Source organism: Lepisma saccharinum, chromosome 11 (assembly GCF_977018435.1).
Source record: "Lepisma saccharinum chromosome 11, izLepSacc3.1, whole genome shotgun sequence".
In the NCBI taxonomy this organism is placed as follows: Eukaryota; Metazoa; Arthropoda; class Insecta; order Zygentoma; family Lepismatidae; genus Lepisma; species Lepisma saccharinum.
The window spans coordinates 87153207-87176688 of NC_139239.1; the positions used below are offsets into that span (position 1 = coordinate 87153207).

General features: G+C 32.5%; 1 pseudogene; it reads left to right on the top strand.

Annotated features, from left to right (window-relative positions):
- Nucleotides 1-5625: 5625 nt before the first annotated feature.
- Nucleotides 5626-6303, top strand: LOC145995114 (ATP synthase subunit a pseudogene; annotated as a pseudogene).
- Nucleotides 6304-23482: the final 17179 nt, after the last annotated feature.

Consider the following 23482-nt stretch of genomic DNA (forward strand, 5'->3'; position numbering starts at 1 on the left):
TTACAAATAGCAATTTTAACAGAAAAATATAACACTTTTACCTTAAAATTAATCTACTAGCTCCTCACCTTTCGAGAAAACAGAATATTCAATTAAAATTTAATCCTCCCTGATACAAAAGGTACGATTATTAACATCTCCTATAATAAAAATTAATATTTCATATATTTAACAAATCCCAACACTGTACTAATAACCTATAACAAACTAATTTATATATACTAAATATATAACCAACCCCAATAAAATTCCTTTTCATATACAATCAATTTATAAACAAAATTTTAATAGTAATAAAATTTCTATCAAAATATGTCGAATCGCACGACTAACTACTCAATGTAAATGAATATTCTAACTAACAGAAATATGTTGATACTAATCAAACCAGGCACACCTTCCGGTACACATACTATGTTACGACTTATCTCACCTATATAAATGAGAGCGACGGGCGATGTGTGCATACCCTAGAGCTAATAAACCAAAATGTTATTCTAAAACAAAATTACAATTAAATCCAATTTCAAATATATTTTCAACATATTATCCAAATCAACATAATGTAACCCATCTCCCCCCACTAATAAGCTGCACCTTGACCTGAAATATATTTCAATAGAAAAAAAGAATATATATATTTAAATATTCTAATTACGGCGGTATACAAACTGATATTTTACAATAATAGGTCAAATAAAACGCGGAATATCGATTATGGGACAGGTTCCTTTAAATAGAATAAAGCACCGCCAAATTCTTTGAGTTTCAAGATCATAACCAATACTACTCAGACCAAATTTACAATGATAATAATAGGGTATCTAATACTAGTTTAATACACCACCTTTATAGAATTAATAAAAATAAATAACAATTTATATTAAAAATTTCACCTAATAAATAAAATATAAACAACCAAAAAATCAATTATTACTACAATTAAGCCAACAACTCTCCACTTATGTCCCCACGTCTAACCGCGGCAGCTGGCACGAATTTAGCCGGACAAAATAAATATTAAAATTTAAAATCCTGTAATCTAATATACATTAAAATTAAACAAACCCACACACTGCGAACCAAGCTCAGACATACCGTCTCAACCCATAAAAAATTAGCGGAAACTCTACCTCTCTTTAACAAATACATATGTAAAATTTAACTAAGGAGATTTAAGCTTGAATAAAACTTTAATTTTAAAATATAAAGAGAGGTTCCTTATTATTATATAATATGTATTATATTAAATTAAATTATAATTAGGAATTATCTCACGAAAATTTCCTCCCTTTTAATTTTTACTCACTTTCCCATACTATATAGAACACAATTTTTTTCCCCTCAAAATTGTGTTCTATATAGATATAATAACTTCTTTTTTCTCTAAATTCAATAAGTATTAAAATGACATATTAAGTAAGTCAATTACTTTAAGTTAGACTACAAACACTTAAAAGAAATTAGATAAAATTAAAAACAATTCTGAAGTATTTTATATTATTTAATAAATAGGTTCTACTTATTAATCATAAAAATAAAAGTCCAATAAATAATTTTATTAGCCCACTATTATAATTTATTTATAAATAAGATGTCTGAAAAAGGATTACCATGATAGGGTAAAGTGTACATGAAATTTAACATGTTCTTATTATTTTATTTGTAATAAAAAATTCAATTTTTTATAATTGAAAGAATTAAACTTTATCCAATGGTATCAAACCCCATAGTGCATCATACACCAAAATATAATAAAAAGGTAAGCTAATTAAGCTAGAGGGCTCATACCCCACATATGAAGGTCTATAATTAATCCTTCCCTTTTTAATGCTCACAACCCCCCAAAAAATTATATTCCTATTGACCCTCACAATAGGAACCGTCCTTTCTATTTCTTCCACCTCATGATATGGAGCCTGAATAGGCTTAGAAATTAATTTAATATTTATTCCATTAATTTCTACACCAAATAATCAACGAAATACAGAAGCATCACTTAAGTACTTCCTAATTCAAGCATTAGCATCATCAGTAATTTTGGATGCAGCATTAATTATAATTAATTCAGTAAATTTCAATATACAGACCCAGCTTCTAACCATAGCTTTATTAATAAAAATAGGAGTTGCTCCATTTCATATTTGAATACCAGAAGTTATAGAAGGAATAACATGAATTAACTGTCTAGTAATAATAACCATTCAAAAAATTGCTCCATCAACATTACTTAGTTATGTAACCGACAATTTAAACATAATTCTAATTTTTACAATTAGAACATCAGCAATTATTGGAGCAATTGGAGGATTAAATCAAACCTCATTACGAAAAATTATAGCCTTTTCATCAATTAACCACATATCATGAATTATTCTAACAAATAACATCAGAAGATAACACCTGGTTAACATATTTACTAATATACATCCTTATAACCACCTCTGCCATTATGCTATTTTCAATAAACAAGACATACTACGTCCATCAACTGTTCATATTAAAACTTCCCCCCATTAAAAAAGTCCTTATTTATATCAATATTATCCCTTGGTGGGCTACCATCACTACTAGGGTTTTTACCAAAATGAATAGTTATTATCCAAACAACCAACCTTAAGCAATTAATTATAATTATAATCCTAATTAGTATATCATTATTAACCCTATACTACTACTTACGAACCTCACTTACATCAATTTTAATAAATTATAAAACTAATATATGAAATATTGTTAACAAAAACCATTAAATTTAAAAGAACAAGTATTATCGGTAGTTACAATTTATCTCTCAGTTTGTGGATTACCTCTAATTCAACCAATTTATATATCTTTATAAGATCTTTATAAGGTCTTAAGTTAATTTTAAACTAATGACCTTCAAAGTCATAAATAAGGGGTATTCTTTTAGGCCTTAATACATACAACGTATCACCCTGAAATTGCAGTTCAAAATTATTATTCTTAACTATAATGCCAAAATTCATGAGAGAGTTTAAAACTCATAAATAAATTTACAGTTTATCACCTATAACTTCAGTCATCTCATTCTTGCAACGATGATTATTTTCTGCTAACCACAAAGATATTGGTACAATATATTTAATTTTCGGGGTATGATTAGGAATAGTTGGAACATCATTAAGTATCTTAATCCGTATAGAATTAGGTCAACCAGGAAGTTTGATTGGAGATGATCAAATCCACAATGTAATTGTAACTGCGCACGCATTTATTATAATTTTTTTCATAGTAATACCTATTATAATTGGGGGATTTGGGAATTGATTAGTACCTCTAATAATTGGAGCCCCAGACATAGCCTTCCCACGATTAAATAATATAAGATTTTGATTACTACCCCCGTCATTAACTCTACTATTATCAGGAAGAATTGTAGAAAGTGGTGCAGGAACTGGTTGAACCGTATATCCTCCCCTATCTGCAGGAATTGCACCTGCCGGAGCTTCTGTAGATCTATCAATTTTTTCATTACATTTGGCAGGAGTCTCCTCTATTCTAGGGGCAGTAAATTTTATTACAACGGTAATTAATATACGAACTATGGGAATATCCATAGAACGAGTACCATTATTTGTATGATCAGTAGTAATCACCGCAGTTCTCCTACTATTATCACTACCAGTTCTAGCAGGAGCAATTAACATACTATTAACAGATCGAAATTTAAATACCTCATTTTTTGACCCATCCGGTGGTGGAGACCCAATCTTATATCAACACCTATTCTGATTCTTTGGACACCCAGAGGTATATATTCTAATTCTACCAGGATTTGGAATAATTTCACATATTGTAACTCAAGAAAGAGGTAAAAAAGAAACATTTGGAGTCCTTGGAATAATTTATGCAATAATAGCAATCGGATTTCTAGGCTTTATTGTATGGGCACATCATATATTTACTGTAGGAATAGATGGTGATACACGAGCATACTTTACTGCAGCTATAATAATTATTGCCGTACCAACAGGAATTAAGGTATTTAGATGAATTGCCACCCTCCACGGAACACAAATTAATTACTCACCATCAATATTATGAGCATTAGGATTTATTTTCTTATTTACAATAGGGGGATTAACAGGAGTAGTACTAGCAAATTCATCACTAGATATTGTATTACATGACACATACTATGTTGTAGCACATTTTCATTATGTATTATCTATAGGAGCAGTATTTGTTATTATAGCAGAACTAGTACATTGATTTCTACTATTTACAGGAATAATAATAAATCCAGATTGATTAAAAATTCAATTCATCTCCATATTTATTGGAGTCAACTTAACATTCTTTCCACAACATTTTCTGGGGTTAAGAGGAATACCACGACGATATTCGGACTATCCCGATGCGTATACAATATGAAATATTGTTTCAAGATTAGGATCAATCTTATCATTGACAGCAGTAATTATTATAATTTTTATTACCTGAGAAGGTATAACAAGTGCTCGACCAACATTATTTAATTTACAACAAGCATCATCAATTGAATGATATCAAATATCACCTCCTTCCGAACATACATACATAGTATACTTATTAACAACTAATTTTTAAGGTGGCAGAGAAGTGCATTGAATTTAAGCTTCAAATATAGGGATTACCACCTACTTAAAAGTGGCAACCTGAAATCAAATAGGACTACAAGATAGATCCTCCCCACTAATAGAACAAATAATGTTCTTCCATGACCACACAATATTAATTTTAATTATAATTACAGTATTAGTAGGGTACTTAATAACATCATTATTTAATAATAAATTAACAAACCGATTACTTTTAGAAGGGCAAGTGTTAGAAACAATATGAACAATCATACCAGCAATTACCCTAGTTTTTATTGCACTACCCTCTCTACGTTTATTATATTTATTAGATGAAATTAATCAACCTTCACTAACCCTTAAAACCATTGGACATCAATGATACTGAAGCTATGAATACTCCGATTTTATAAAAGCAGAATTTGACTCATATATAACCCCGACAAATGAAATAACAATAGACTCATTTCGATTATTAAATGTGGATAATCGAACAGTATTACCAATTAACATAGATATTCGAGTACTAACTACATCTGCAAATGTATTACATTCATGAGCCATGCCATCTATAGGAATTAAAATAGATGCCACTCCAGGACGACTTAACCAAGCAGGAGTAAACATTAGTCGAATTGGTCTATTTTTTGGACAATGTTCAGAAATTTATGGATCTAATCATAGATTTATACCAATTATTATTGAAACTACAACTCACAAATCTTTTATTAATTGATTAATAAAAATTATACAAGAATCATTAGATGACTGAAAAGTAAGTAATGGTCTCTTAAACCACAAAATAGTAATATAACAACTACTTCTAATGAAAAGAGTTAGTTAATACATAACATAGGAGTGTCAAACCTAAATTATCTTTATGGATACTTTTTTATCCCACAAATATATCCCTTAAACTGAATTATTCTATTTACAACATTTATATTAATTTATTTATAATTGTTAACTACTATAATTATAATAAATTATTAAATAATAACAATTTTAAAATAGAAAGTAATCCAAAAATTAAATACTGAAAATGATAACAAGATTATTCTCATCATTTGACCCAACATCATCAATTATAAATATATCACTAAATTGAATAAGAACATTCTTGGGATTATTAATAATCCCAACCCCATTTTGATTAATACAATCACGGACCTCTATATTATATAACATAATAATAGTAAAATTACACGAAGAATTTAAAACATTTTTAGGAATAATTAATCACCAAGGAATAACTCTAATATTTATTAGCATATTTTCAATAATTTTATTTAATAACTCAATAGGATTACTCCCCTATGTATTTACTAGATCAAGTCACTTAGTCTTCACCCTAACCCTGGCCCTACCAATATGATTATCATTTATACTATTTGGGTGAATTAACAATACAAAACATATATTAGCACACCTAGTACCGGAAGGTGTACCAGCACTATTAATGCCAATCATAGTAGGTATTGAAATAATTAGAAATTTAATTCGTCCAATAACTTTATCAGTGCGATTAGCAGCAAACATAATAGTTGGACACCTAATAATATCAATAATTGGAAATACAGGAACAATATTAGAAAATATTGGACTTTCAATATTAATTTTAGCACAAATTATATTAATTATTATAGAAACAGCCGTAGCATTTATCCAATCTTATGTATTTGGCTTATTAATTGCTATTTATTCCAGAGAATCAAAATAACTAATGTCAACAAACCAAAACCACCCATATCACCTAGTAGATCAGAGCCCGTGACCAGCAACAGGAGCCATTAGAGCAATAATATTAACAACAGGTATAATTAGATGATTTCACCAACAAAATATAATACTATTACTAATAGGAATAACAACTATACTCCTTACAATAATTCAATGATGACGAGATATTTCACGAGAAGGAACATATCAAGGATTACATACAAATCAAGTTATAATAGGACTACGATGAGGTATAATTCTATTTATTATTTCAGAAGTATTATTTTTCGTATCATTCTTTTGAGCATTTTCCCACAGACGTTTGTCCCCAACAATTGAACTAGGGATACTATGACCACCAAGGGGAATTACACCATTTAATCCAATACAAGTACCTTTATTAAATACAGCAATTCTGCTAGCCTCAGGAGTAACAGTAACATGAGCCCATCATGGATTACTAGAAAAAAATCACTCGCATACAACGCAAGCACTTATATTAACATTAATATTAGGAGTATATTTTACTATTCTTCAAGCATATGAATATTATGAATCCCCATTTACCATTGCTGATGCAGTATATGGATCCACATTCTTTATAGCAACAGGATTTCATGGACTACATGTCATTATTAGATCAACATTCTTAGGAGTATGCTTAGCTCGACACATCTTATGCCACTTTTCACCAACACATCACTTTGGGTTTGAGGCAGCAGCATGATATTGGCACTTCGTAGACGTAGTATGATTATTCCTTTATATTTCAATTTATTGATGAGGTAGATAATATTTACTTAGTATATTTAAAGTACGCTTAACTTCCAATTAAAAAGATTATAATAAAATAAAGTAAATAATTAATATAATCATAAGTACCTCATTACTAATTATAATAATCACCTCAATTGTAATAATATTATCCACACTACTATCAAAAAAAAATAATTACAGACCGAGAAAAAAGATCACCATTTGAGTGTGGATTTGACCCAAAATCCTCAGCACGAATTCCATTCTCTATAAAATTCTTCCTAATTGCAGTAATTTTTCTCATTTTTTATGTAGAAATTGTATTACTACTAACAATAACAGTTATTATTACTAATTCAAAACTAATATATTGATTATGTGTTAGGTTATTATTTCTATTAATTTTACTTTTAGGTTTATATCACGAATGAACCCAAGGATCACTAGAATGAGCATGCTGGAGTAATAGTTAATAATAACATTTGAGTTGCATTCAAAAGGTATTGAATAATTCAATTTACTTTATTGAGCAAGAAGCAAAAGCAATCAGCTTCGACCTGAATAAATTGGTACATATTACCCTTGCTTACTTAACTGAAGCCAAAGGAAGGCGGCATATTAATGTTAATAATAAAATTAGGACTATCTCCTCAGTTAAGGGGTATAATATTAAGTGGGGGCTGCTAACTTCCATCCTTAGTGGTGAAATTCCATTAGTACTCTCACATTATTTCTTTAGTATAAAATTACATTATCTTTTCATGATAAAGCTGAACTCTAAATAAGTTCAAGAAGTGTTTACAGAATTATTCCCTTCTTCCTAATAACTTCAATATTATGCTTTATTATAAGCTATATAAACACACATAAATTATTAATAAAATTACTATTAAAAATGAAAATATAAAATAAATATTCAAATAGTTAGATAGTATTAGTTGAATATTTAAAGAACCACTCCTTATATATTTATACACACCCTGTCCACCTATAAGTTCACTTCATCCAGAGTCAAAAGCCTTAATATATAAACCTCCAGTAGTAAATGAACTACCAATTAACCTACCCGAAGATAGATAGGGTAAAAATCATATCCCCCTAATAAATAATATATTATTATATTATTAAAAAATGGATAAATTTCAAACAAGAAAGACGTAATATTATACCCAATTCATCAACCCAATAAAATACAAATGATTGCCCCTATCTTCAAGTTAAGTGGAATAATAATAACAAAAATTGTATTTGCAAAAAAAATTCGCGTTCAATGCTAATACTCACTTGAGACCCATTTTCTATACAGATCAAGCCAGAGACCATTCTCTTTAAAATGTTGAATTATTATTCTCTTCAGAGCCTGAAAAGGGTTTTAATTATTACATTTTGCTTAGAGGATAAAAACTTGAAATTTATAAAATTCGCGTTTAATGCTAATTTTCGATTGAAACTCATATTCTATACAGAAGAAGCCAGAGATGATATTCTTTAAAATGTTGAATTATTATCCTTTTCAGAGCCTGAACATCGTTTAAATTCTGACATTTCGTCTACAGGATCAAAACTTGATTTTTTGAGAAATTCGTGTTCAAAGCTAACATTCCTCTTAAACTCATTTTCTATACAAACTAAACCAGAGATAATTTTCAGAAAAATGTTGTATTACCACGCTTTTCAGAGCCTGGAAAGCGTTTTAATTCTGACATTTCGACATTAGGATCAAAACTTGATTTTTCGAGAAACTCGCGGTGAATGCCAACACTCGTGTGAAACTCATTTTTTACACAAACCAAACCAGAGATGATTTTCAGAAACATGTTGTATTATTATGCTTTTCAGAGACTAAATAGCGTTTTAATTCTGAAATTTCGACTATAGGATCAAAACTTGATTTTTCGAGAAATTCTCGTTCAATGCTAATACTCGCTGGAATCTTATTTTCTATACAGACCAAACCACAGATGATTCTCAGAAAAATGTTGTATCAATGTGCTTTTCAGAGCTTGAAAAGCGTTTTAATTCTAACATTTCGACTATAGGATCAAAACTTGACTTACCGAGAAATTCGTGTCCATTCATAATATTCGTATTAAACTCATTTTCTATGCAAATCAAACCAGAGATGATTTTCAGAAAAATGTGGAATTATTATGCTTTTCAGAACCTGAAAAGCGTTTTAATTCTGACATTTCGACTATAAAGCTAATACTAGCTTGAAACTTATTTTCTATACAGACCAAACCAGAGATGATTTTCAGGAAACTTACTTACTTACTTCCTCTAGTCCCCTTCTGCCATCATAGCGTAGGGTTGGTTGCCTCGATCCATCTCCTCCATTCCTGTCTGTTTCCCATCATTCTCTTCATCATATTTATTGTCTTATTCCTTTCTCTTCAAAACTTTTCCATTCTGTCTTCAAACATTATCCTTGGTCTTCCTTTACCTCTCCTACCTTGCACCTTTACTTCTAGAATTTGCCTTACATTTTTGTCTTCATTCATTCTGAATACAAAACCCCACCACTTTAGCTGTCTCTTTTCAATTATTTTCTCTAGCGACTTCTGTTCCACTTCTCTTCTTATTCTTTCATTCCTCACTTTATCTCTCCTAGTCTTATTAACAGCTCTTCTCGGGTATTTCATTCCACTAGCCTGAATTTTACTCAGATGTTTATCTTGAAGTGGTAAACTTTCCATTCCATGTGTTAATGTAAGGAACAATACTGATTTGTATAGCTGCATTTTTGTCTTTACTGCCACTTCTTTCTTTCCCATTATTGTTTTACTGAACTGATAATATACTGTATTTGCTTTTCTTTTCCTATTTAGGATTTCTTCATCACACCTACCATCACTTGTTATGATGGTTCCTACATATTCATATTCATCTAATTCTGCCACTTTCTGGTTTCCATATCTAATTGCTATTTCATTATCTTTTTCTTATTTTGCCACCTGCATAACTTTACTTTTCTTAATATTAAACTTCATCCCTTTTCTCCCAAGTTCTTCTCCCTATTCTATTACGCTCCTCTGTAAATTCTCTTCACTGCTAGCAATTAAGACTATATCATCAGCATATAGCAGTACTTGCAGTTGTATTACTCTCATATTCCAATATCCCATTTGTACTCTTGGGGTTCTTCTTTTGCAAATTTTAGTTATTTCATCCATTACATTAATGAAATGTAAAGGACTGAGACTATAACCCTGTTTAATTCCTTTTTATATTTGAAGTTCCTTAGACTCGTTTCCTTCTAATCTTACTATTCCTTTTATATCCTTATATACACTTCTTATTCCTTTAATAAGTTCCTTAGGTACTTCCTTACATTCTAATGCCTCCCATAGATATTTTCTAAGTACCGAGTCAAATGCCGCTTTCAAGTCTAGAAATGCTAAGTATATTCTTTTATTTTTGTCCAGCATTTTCCCCATCATTGTTCTTAATATAAAAATGTGATCTTGAGACTGTCTCCCAGGTCTAAATCCAACTTGTTCTTCTTCAAGTTTTCCCTCCATGATTTTTCTCAGCCTCCTTTCCAATATATTAGTATACATATTATATACCACATATTGCTCTATAATTATCACATTCCTAATTACTCCCTTTCTTGTGTACTGGCACAATTATGTTCCTTTTCCACTCTTCTGGTATAGTCTTAGTTCTCCATACTTCCCTTTATATATTCAGTAGTATTTCAGCCATTCTTGGTCCTCCATATTTTATAATTTCTGGAGCTATTCCATCCCATCCTGCTGCTTTCCCAATTCGTATCCGTTTAATTGCTTCTCTCACTTCATTCTCTGTTATCATCATATCTTCTTCTACATGCTCCTCCTCTTCTCTGTTTCTTATTCTCTCATCCTCCTCCTGTTCCTGTTCCTGCTCCTCATCTTGTTCTTGCTCATTTGTCCTATCCTTGAACTTTTCTTCATAGTATTTTCTCCATTCCTCCATCACATTCTCCCTTCCTATGACTAGTACATTTTCCTTATTTTTTATAGCTCTTGCTGCTTTTTCCCATTTTCCTTTGAGGCTTTTAACCATATTCCAGAACTTCTTTCTATTTTCTACAAAACTTTGTTCAATATCGAGAAATTCTCGTTCAATGCTAGTACTCGCTTGTATCTTATTTTCCATACAGACCAAACCACAGATGATTTTCAGAAAAATGTTGAATTATTATTCTCTTCAGAGCGTGAAAAGCGTTTTAATTATTACATTTCGACTATAGGATCAAAATTTGATTTTTCTAGAAATTCGCGTTCAATGCTAATACTAGCTTGAATATCATTTTCTATACAGACCTAGCCACAGATGATTTTCTTTAAAATGTTGAAATATTATGTTTTTCAGAGCCTGAAAAACGTTTTAATTATGACATTTGGACTATAGGATGAATACTTAATTTTTACAAATACGCGTTTAATGCTAGTTCTCGTTTCAAACTCATTGTCTCTACAGACCTAGCCAGTGATGATTTTGATTAAAATGTTGAATTATATTGCTTTTCAGAGTCTGAAAAGCGATTTAATTATTACATTTCGCCCACAGGATCAAAACTTTATTTCTCTAGTAATTAGCGTTAATTGCTAATTTTCGTTTGAAACTTATTTTCTCTACTGACCAAGCCAGAGATGATTTTCATCAAAATGTTGAGTTATTATGCTTTTCAGAGCTTGAAAAGCGTTTAAATTCTGACATTTCGACTATAGGTTCAAAACTTGATTTTTCGAGAAATTCGCGTTGAATTCTAATGCTCACTTTAGACTCATTTTCTATACAGAACAAGCCAGAGATGATTTTCTTTAAAATGTTAAATTATTTTTCTCTTCAGAGCCCGTAAAGCGTTTTAAATCTAAAACTTTGACTATTGGATCAAAACTTGATTTTTCCAGAAATTCTCGTTCATTGCTAATACTCGCTGAATCTTATTTTCTAAACAGACCAAACCTCAGATGATTTTCAGAAAAATTTTGCATTATTATGCCTTTCAGAGCTTGAAAAGCTTATTAATTCTGACATTTCGACTATAGGATCAAAATTTGATTTTTCGAGAAATTCGCGTTCAATGCTAGTACTAGTTTGAATATCTTTTTCAATACAGACCTAGCCAGAGATGATTTTCAAAAAAATGTTTTACAATTTACAACAGAGCCTGAAAAGCCTTTTAATTCTGACATTTCGAATATAGGATCAAAACATGACTTACCGAGAAATTCGTGTTCATTGCTAATATTCGTATTAAACTCATTTTATCTGCAAATAAAACCAGATATGATTTTCAGAAAAATATGGTATTATTATGCTTTTCAGAACATGAAAAGCGTTTTAATTCTGACATTTCGACTATAAAGCTAATACTCGCTTAAAACTTATTTTCTATACAGACCAAACCAGAGATGATTTTCAGGAAACTTACTTACTTACATCCTCTAGTCCCCTTCTGCCATCATAGCGTAGAGTTCGTTGCCTCGATCCATCTCCTCCAGTCCTGTCTGTTTCCCATCATTCTCTTCATAATATTTATTGTCTTATTCCTTTCTCTTCCAATCTTTTCCATTCTGTCTTCAAACATTATCCTTGGTCTTCCTTTACCTCTCTACCTTGCACCTTTACTTCTAGAATTTGCTTTACCTTTTTTGTCTTCATTCATTCTGAATACATGTCCCCACCACTTTAGCTGTCTTTATTCAATTATTTTCTCTAGCGACTCCTGTTCCACTTCTCCTCTTATTCTTTCATTCCTTACTTTATCTCTCCTAGTCTTATTAACAGCTCTTCTCAGGTATTTCATTCCACTAGCCTGATTTTTACTCACATGTTTATCTTAAAGTGGTAAACTTTCCATTTTATATGTTACTGATTTGTATACCTGCATTTTTGTCTTTACTGCCACTTCTTTCTTTCCCATTGATGATTTTCATTAAAACGTTGAAATATCAAGCTTTTCAGAGCCTGAAAAGCGTTTGAGTTCTAATATTTCGACTATAGGATCAAAACTTGTTTTTGCGAAAAATTTGCCTTGAATGGTAATACTGACTTGAGACTCATTTTCTATACAGACCAAGCCTGAGATGATTTTCTTTAAAATGTTAAATTATTATCCTTGTCAGAGCCAGAGAAGAGTTTTAATTATTTCATTTTGCTTAGAGGATCAAAACTTGTTTTTGCGAAAAATTTGCGTTGAATGCTAATACTCACTTGAGACTCATTTTCTATATAGACCAAGCCTGAGATGATTTTCTTTAAAATGTTAAATTATTATCCTTTTCAGAGCCAGAGAAGAGTTTTAATTATTATATATCGACTATAGGATCAAAACTTGATTTTTCGACAAATACTCGTTTGAAACTCATTCTCTCTACAGACCTAGCCACAGATGATCTTCATTAAAATGTTGAATTATCAAGCTTTTCAGAGCCTGAAAGGCGTTTTAGTTCTAATATTTCGACTATAGGATCAAAACTTGTTTTTGCGAGATATTCGCGTTCAATGATAGCACTCGTTTGAAACTCATTTTCTCTACAGACCAACCCAGAGAATATTTTCTTTAAAATGTTGAATTATTATGCATTTCGAGCCTGAAAAGCGTTTTAATTATTTCATTTTGCTTAGAGGATAAAAACTTGATTTTTAGGAAAATTCGCGTTTAATGCTAATTTTCGTTTGAAACTCATATTCTATACAGAAGAAGCCAGAGATGATTTTCTTTAAAATGTTGAATTATTATGCTTTTCAGACCCTGAACACCGTTTAAATTCTGACATTTTGTCTAAAGGATCAAAACTTTATTTTTCGAGAAATTCGTGTTCAAAGCTAACATTCCATTTAAACTCATTTTCTATACAAACTAAACCAGAGATTATTTTCAGAGAAATGTTATATTATCACGATTTTTCAGAGCCTGAAAAGCGTTTTAATTCTGACATTTCGACATTAGGATCAAAACTTGTTTTTTCGAGAAATTCTCGTTCAATTCTAATACTCGCTTGAATCTTATTTTCTATACAGACCAAACCACAGATAATTTTGAAAAAAATGTTGAATTATTATGCCTTTCAGAGCTTGAAAAGCTTATTAATTCTGACATTTCGACTATAGGATCAAAATTTGTTTTTTCGAGAAATTTGCGTTCAATGCTAATACTAGCTTGAATATCATTTTCTATACAGCCCTAGCCAGAGATGATTTTCAGAAAAATGTTGTATCAATGTGCTTTTCAGAGCTTGAAAAGCGTTTTAATTCTGACATTTCGACTATAGGATCAAAACTTGACTTACGGAGAAATTCGTGTTCATTGCTAATATTCGTATTAAACTCATTTTCTATGCAAGTCAAACCAGAGATCATTTTCAGAAAAATATGGTATTATTATGCTTTTCAGAACATGAAAAGCGTTTTAATTCTGACATTTCGACTATAAAGTTAATACTCGCTTGAAACTTATTTTCTATACAGACCAAACCAGAGATAATTTTCTGGATACTTACTTACCTACTTCCTCTGGTCCCCTTCTGCCATCATAGCGTACGGTTGGTTGCCTCGATCCATCTCCTCCTTACCTGTCTGTTTCCTATCATTCTCTACATCATATTTATTGTCTTATTCCTTTCTCTTCCAATCTTTTCCATTCTGTCTTCAAACATTATCCTTTAATTATTACATTTTGCTTAGAGGATAAAAACTTGATTTTTAGGAAAATTCGCTTTTAATGTTAATTTTCGTTTGAAACTCATATTCTATACAGAAGAAGCCAGAGATGATTTTCTTTAAAATGTTGAATTATTATGCTTTTCAGACCCTGAACATCATTTAAATTTTGATATTTTGTCTAAAGCGTTACGTATCCCTCATTTTCATTTTCGAGTTACGTTTAGCTAAGCAGCCTGACAGGAAGTATAGGAAAGTGTTAACTTCAGCACCAGCTCAGCGAAAAGCATTCGCCAATATTTGCAAAGGAAAATTGATGAGAGAGAAAAAGGGGAGGAGTTTTGATGAGGAGGAAGGCAGGTTGGATCTGGCGCTAGAGAGACAGGGGAGTTGGTCCTGGGGTTTTGAAGAGGGAGTTGGTCTTGGGGTTTGAAGAGAACAGGAGAGTGTTTCGGGAGTAAGAAGAAGGGAGTTTTTGAGTTTTGGAGAGAGGAGAGTGAGTTGGATTTTGAAGTAGATTGAGGCTGGATGCAGACTTTCAGAAACTTGTTAGGAAGTGGAGTGCAGCGAAGCTGAGTGAGAATTTAAGAGGCGAACTTCAGCAAGCGAGTGAGAGATAATTTAGAAACTCTTCGGTCCACGCTTCTAAAGAGAGACAGGTAATATGCTTTTCTAATGCCATCCTTTGCCAATGCAGACTTAAGGTCATTGTAACCCAAATCATGAGAGTTGCCATTTTATAAAGGGTTCTGTAAATTTAAGTGTATTCAGGTACCTCCTGCAGTTAGCAGATGCAGCCAAGCGAGAGCTTACGAGCTACCGCTAACCCCCAATAGAATAATTACTTTAATCTAAAAGGCTCCAGGTTTGAGTCCCGAACCTTTCGAGGTTCACCTGCGTCCAAAGACGTGGTGCAGGTGCGGAATTTCATCAATTTCTATACAAAATGTGATGAAAATTAACGTCATTTAGCCCCCCTCCCTAACCCAACGATTTGGCTTTTCTTTTGACACAAAGGGATGTGATGAAAATGTGTGAAATAACAGTCAACAGCGAACCCCTTTAACAACAGGAGATTCACCCTTTCTTCCAAATTACAGTAATTAGTCCACTATCAACGATAACTAATGTTATTTCAAATTGCATGTATTGGAGCTATCTAAATTTACATTGGTGAACGTGAAAGTCTTATATAGAAATTGGCAGCGACGATACGAATGTTAATTATGTAAGATGTTGAAATTTGAGTCACTTCCCACCCTGATAGGCTAATCACCGCTGCAGTCACGCGCAATACAATGCAGAGGAAAATAAAATAGAATGTTTTCTTCCATAGCCGCAGGCGATCTGGGTACAGCCCAGCGCCCTAGCTTCGTCGCGGTTGTCCGCGTCGGGCTGGCACTATTGTATCGGGAGCGTCCGTCATTCCGCTTCGCGGAAGGTTTGTTGTCGGACTTTAGGGAGGCCCATTTTGCCAAAAATGCGGCCGGCCCAGGGACGTTCTTGGACGTTTCCCTATCGCTTCGCTCCTGGTAGCGCTGTGGTTCGCTCGCGAACCCGGTACCCCGACTATGACAGATCTCCCATCTGGAAACTTTTCATCATTTCCAGGATTTAATCTTCTTTTGAAAAGTGCAAATTCAAATTTGATGATCCTTTGACGCAAAATTTAGATTGAATTTTTTACATGACTTTTGTACGTGATTTATGTGATAAGTGATATAACAGTGCAGTAAGCTACAGAAATTATGTGAACGATTTTTTTTACATTTTATGTTCGCGATAATTTTGCTCAGATCATGTTTCAGTTTTACCTTTCATGTCTTTTAATTAATTATATCCTTAACTAAAAGTGAATAGTAAGATTATCGCTAAGGAGGAAAATAATTTAGTCTTGACTCCGACTAATTTGTACTATGTATTCACTGAGTCCAGCAGCGAGTATGCTGAGTCATTTTTTTGTTGTTTATTAATTAAAGTTCTTTAAAGTTAAATTTCATTTTCGTTCAAAACTGACCGTAACTTGTCGATTATCAAAAATGCATGAGCTATAAACTGTTCAGTTTATTGCCAAGAGGATATTAATTTTAAAATAAATGTAGTTTTGGGAACGAACAAGGTTCCGCGGTCGACTCATTTATATTCGTAATGACACAATGCTCCTAGCTCCTCAAAGAAGGATGCTTAGCTTCAGGAGATAGTCGAGGAATTCACGAGTCAGTCGTTTTGCCTTACGTTACCTTAATTAAGGACTAAATTGTTTTTATCTAACTATATGTTGACATGTGAAGAAATGAAACGCTTATTATACTTCTGGCAATGAAGCAGCAATTATGTCCGCTACTGTACGCCGGTCGTACGTAGTTAGAGTGACGCTACCATTAGTTCAGAGTATAAACCGCTCGATTAATTAGTGGATTCTGGTTTAGAAATACAAGGTGCTTTAGTTATATGCATAAATAGGCCGAGAAATGAATTATGATGAATATTTGATTTGCTGTTTTAAGTCCACTTTATGCACAGTAAGGCTAATCGGGACTGGACCTACAGTTTAAAGTGGGATCCGAACCACTTGTGCCTCCACCGGGTATCGAACCCGGGACCCCTTGATTACAAGGCAATGACGCTACCACTGCGCCATGGGGAGGCCCCAAATTATGATGAATAAAGCGCATATAGCTATAGATAAATAAAGCAGTCTGCTATGGCAGAGTGTAAGATGTTTTAAGCCAATGAATAGGCTTTAGTGATATGAATCAGTACGTACACATATTATATATATATATTTCTGTTTCAAGCACCCAAAAGTTAGGCAAAGCCAACTTATAATGATTTAACTGGACACAATTTAGAGAGCACGGCGCGGATGTTTCTCACATGTTAGCGAGATATTTTTTGTTGATGTTATATTTTTTACCCTCTCTGAGCTATTGCTTTGATGGACAGTTGAATATTCCTCCTACGCATTCATTTTATAGCTCATGACAAATTTTAATACCTTAAATTTCATGTGTATTTATATTATATATATTGTTCAAACTTGACGTGCAATTACGATATTTATATTTCGAGTTACGGCATTTCATCAATATCAACGTTCCTTAGCGTTAATTAACAGATTTGTGCTTCCCTAATCACGACGTTAATCACTTACTCACTGAATAACAGATACACGTTAGAGATTGTTTAAATTAAGGTAAAATTGATTATCAATTTTCATTAAATAATGTTAAAGTTTTGCGAATTTGTACCTATATTTAGAATTAATAAAGGAGAATCTTGTACGCCTTCCCCCTTAAGACCTCATCGTGTTTACATTCAGTCAGACCCTAAACAAGCGGAGAATACGTAGGAAATTGAGCAACCACTAACACATGAGAACGCGTTTTAGCAGTCACAGAGGTTTTGTAACACCATCTCTGTCCATCACACGGACACGAATAACAGGCAACAGCTATTTGGGCGATTTTACGAAAAGTATTAATTTTATATGTGAATATTTATTGGTTATTAAACACATGGTTGTACTTTACTCAATTTATTTGCCAATTATACACACTAGTTAGGCGGAAGAGTGTGGAGTTCACAGGGCGACGTTAGAAGTTTATGAAATGCGCATTAATACAGTGAGAATTATTAAGTAGCTACACATAATGAAGAAATGGTGAAAAATACGAAATAATATGTAATTGCGCTTAGTGAATACCATTTTCTCCAGTTACCCAGGGATCCCAAATAACTGGTGAAAGTACCTTCTGCTATCGGCAGAATGGCGATAATGTCCAGTCTGAATAAAGACTTTAGTAAATGTTACGTATATATAAATATTCAAAACACATTTTAATAGAGACCCGTGAACAAAATGTTTTCTTGACCCTTCGTGTGATATAAAACTAGTAATGGCTGAACTATATTCACATAATTATGGCATTATATTTTTTTCCCCTTTTTGCCCACCCACCCTACATATATTTAGTTCCAAAGAGAATAGTTGTAATTTGCATTAATATAAAATAATAGGAAATGCATAGCTACGATATCCTTTTAAATATGTCAATATAGAGCTCATATCACGCCTAATTAAAGAGAATTGAGCGCACAAAGTGGTCCAAAAAGGATTTCAACCTTTTTCACTTTGTATAGTTTGTTAGTAAATATAATATTATATCTTAATTACCCGTCAGTTCAGATGTCATCATTTTCGGAAATATTTTTTGAAGCTTTTCAGTATTCGTATGTACTTTGCATAAGATATTAATAATAGCGATCTTTGCCATATGTTTTCTTAATACGATTAATTTTGTGTTCTCGTTTCCCGTGCTCCAAGCCTGTAAAAGAAAGTTTGAACTACAAGATTAGCATAGGACTGAATGACCCAGATAACGATTTCATTTCATACGGAATCATTGTTATGATCAAGTTGCATAGAACTCGAACAAGATACATTCACAAATGTGTAGTCACGTTTGTTACGTAAAGACACGCGCTTGGATCTTTGGCGCATGGATGTTGCGCATCCACTATTTCTTTCTGTCCGCGATGAATCCGAGCTGCAAATCAAGAATTTACCCCCCTCCTTTTTTCCTTTTCACCTTCAGATTTCAAGTGAAGCTTCGTCCCACCCGGCGACTCAAATTTCTTGCAAGTTAATTTCCTCCATTCTCTTTTACCGGCGTCAGTTAATTCCAGCAAACTCCGAAGGCTGCGATTCAGCGTTCCCATACATCCAGTAACCTTGGACAGTTCCGGCCGAACGATGAAAATTGATACAATGACAGGATTGCAATATGACAGTGCACAATGGCTAACTCCGCTCCTTTTCCAAGGAACTGACTCTGAGCAACGATACATCTCCCGTTACTTTTCCTGACTTCGCATAATCTGTTACCTAGCGGCGACTCTATTGCTCTCGCAGCCGGGCAAGATCGAACCATGTTCCAGCATGCTTAGCTTTTAGAATTTCCCCACCCCAGAATTTTCCCCCTAGAGTTATTCTGACGTCATGACTTTCTTGCACATCGGTTAATAACTCGATCCAGCGTTCGACGTCGAAACATCAATTCCAAGTTGGCACTTCGAAATCTTCATACAGACAAAAATTCAGTACTTATAATGGCGAACTGTTGGAGTTATTTAAATAAAGCATTCAGATATATAATGTAGTATGGATGTGACAAGTACTTTGACAATTTATTTTTGCTGATGAGATTGTTCATATTCCAATCAATGACACGACAATTGAGATGAGGCATGTTCAATTACCTTTTCTAATTGTTTACTAATTTCTCTTCGACTTGTACCTAAGGGATACTACGTCATTATTCCGTCACTTCAATTCCTTTTACGTCACCTACATAATTAACATTTGAAGATAAATTCAAAGAATTTGGATCCGCTTATTTACTTTTGTTTATTATCACCTCTTTAGATTTAGAGGCAATTTGTGCAATTTTGTTAGCCTTCAATCACTATTTTCACCACGTTTACACTCCCGTAATGGTAAAATAATGTCTCACATCGTGAACCTTCACATCTTTAGCATATCAGTTATTTAAAATTGATTTACATTCTTTATTGCTTTTTATTATTAGTTATTATATTTTATTTTACATTAGGCCCCATTTTTAGTGATTTTGTACCTTTATTTGAATGGCATACTCTGGGTTATTGTGATTTTAAAGACTGTATTTTGAAACCTTTCCCTGTTCCTTTTCTTTAATTGGCCACCTCATTCTTATCCTCACCTAATAATGTCTCAATCAAATCAAACCAAATATGATTTTCAGAAAAATATGGTATCATTATGCTTTTCAGAGCTTGAAGGGCCTTTTAGTTCTAATATTTCGACTATAGGATCAAAACTTGTTTTTGCGAGAAATTCGCGTTCAATGCTAATACTCATTTGAGACTCATTTTCCATACAGATCAAGCCAGAGATGATTTTCTTTAAAATGTTAAATTATTATGCTTTTCAGAGCATGAAAAGAGTTTTAAATATTATATATCGACTATAGGATCAAAACTTGATTTTTCGAGAAATTCACAATCAATGATAGCACTCGTTTGAAACTCATTTTCTCTACAGACCAAGCGACAGATGATTTTCTTCAAAATGTTGAATTATCAAGCTTTTCAGAGCCTGAAAGGCGCTTTAGTTCTAATATTTCGACTATAGGATCAAAACTTGTTTTTCAAAAAAAATTCGCGTTCAATGCTAATACTCACTTGAGACTCATTTTCCATACAGACCAAGCCAGAGATCATTCTCTTTAAAATGCTGAATTATTATTCTCTTCAGAGCCTGAGAAGCGTTTTAATTATTACATTTAGCCTATAGGATCAAAACTTGATTTTTCGAGAAATTCGCTTTAAATGCTAATACTCACTTGAGACTCCATTTCTATACAGACCAAGCCAGAGATGATTTCCTTTAAAATGTTGAATTGTTATGCTTTAAGAGCCTAAAATGCGCTTTAATTATTACATTTCGCCTGTAGGATCAAAACTAGATTTTTCGAGAAATTCGCGTTAAATGCTAATACTCACTTGAGACTCGAGTTCTATACAGACCAAACCACAGATAATTTTCAGAAAAATGTTGCATTATTATGCCTTTCAGAGCTTGAAAAGCTTATTAATTCTGACATTTCGACTATAGGATCAAAATTGTATCAATATGCTTTTCAGAGCCTGAAAAGCGTTTTATGTCTGACATTTCGACTCTAGGATCAAAACTTGAATTTTCTAGAAATTCGTGTTCAACGCTAATATTCGTTATAAGCTCATTTTCTATAGTGACCAAACCAGAGATAATTTACAGAGAAATGTATTATTATGCTTTTCAGAGCCTGAAAAGCGTTTTAATTCTGACATTTCGACTATAGAATCAAAACTTGACTTACCGAGAAATTCGTGTTCATTGCTAATATTCGTATTAAACTCATTTTATATGCAAATCAAACCAGAGATGATTTTCAGAAAAATGTGGTATTATTATGCTTTTCAGAGCATGAAAAGCGTTTTAATTCTGACATTTCGACTATAAAGCTAATACTCGCTTGACACGTATTTTGTATACAGTCCAAACCAGAGATGATTTTCAGGAAACTTACTTCCTTACTTATTGTTTTACTGAACTGATAATATACTGTATTTGCTTTTCTTTTCCTATTTAGGATTTCTTCATCACACATACCATCACTTGTTATGATTGTTCCTAAATATTCATATTCATCTACTTCTTCCAAGTTCTCGTTTAAATATCTAATTGCTATTTCATGATCTTTTTCTCCTTTTGCCACCTGCATAACTTTACTTTTCTTAATATTAATCTTCATCCCTTTTCTCCCAAGTTATTCTCCCCATTCTATTACCCTCCTGTCTAAATTCTCTTCACTGTTAGCAATTAAGACTATATCATCAGCATATACCAGTACTTGCAGCTGTATTACTCTCATATTCCAATATCCTATTTGTACTCTTGGGGTTCTTCTTTGCAAATTTTAGTTATTTCATCCATTACATTAATGAAAAGTGAAGGACTGAGTCTATCTCCGTGTTTAATTCCTTTTTATATTTGAAGTTCCTTAGACTCGTTTCCTTCTATTCTTACTATTCCTTTTACATCCTTATATACAGTTCTTATTGGTTTAATAAATTCCTTAGGTACTTCGTTACTTTCTAATGCCTCCCATATATATTTTCTACGTACCCAGTCAAATGCCGCTTTCAAGTCTAGAAATGCTAAGTATATTCTTTTATTTTTGTCCAGCATTTTCCCCATCATTGTTCTTAATATAAAAATTTGATCTTGAGTCTGTCTCCCAGGTCTAAATCCAGCTTGTTCCTCTTCAAGTTTTCCCTCCATGATTTTTCTCAGCCTCCTTTCCAATATATTCGTATACATCTTTTATACCACATATTGCTCTAGAATTATCACATTCCTTATTACTCCCTTTCTTGTGTACTGGCACAATTATGTTCCTTTTCCAATTTTCTGGTATAGTCTTAGTTCTCCATACTTCCCTTAATATATTCAGTAGTATTTCAGCCATACTTGGTCCTCCATATTTTATAAATTCTGGAGCTATTACATCCCATCCTGCTGATTTCCCAATTCGTATCTGTTTAATTGCTTCTCTCACTTCATTCTCTGATATCATCATATCTTCTTCTACATGCTCCTCCTCTTCTCTGTTTCTTATTCTCTCATCCTCCTCCTGTTCCTGCTCCTCATCTGGTTCTTGCTCATTTGTCCTATCCTTGAACTTTCCTTCATAGTATTATCTCCATTCCTCCATCACATTCTAACTTCCTATGACTAGTACATTTTCCTTATTTCATATAGCTCTTGCTGCTTTTCCCCATTTTCCTTTCAGGCTTTTAACCATATTCCAGATCTTCTTTCTATGTTCTACAAAACTTTGTTCAATATCGAGAAATTCTCGTTCAATGCTAATACTCGCTTGAATCTAATTTTCCATACAGACCAAAATACAGATGATTTTCAGAAAAATGTTGAATTATTATTCTCTTCAGAGCCTGAAAAGCGTTTTAATACTGACATTTCGACTATAAAGCTAATACTTGCTTGAAACTTATTTTCTATACAGACCAAACCAGATATGATTTTCAGGAAACTTACTTACTTACTTAATCTAGTCCCCTTCTGCCATCATAGCGTAGGGTTGGTTGCCTCGATTAATCTCCACCATTCCTGTCTGTTTCCCGTCATTCTCTTCATCATATTTATTGTCTTATTCCTTTCT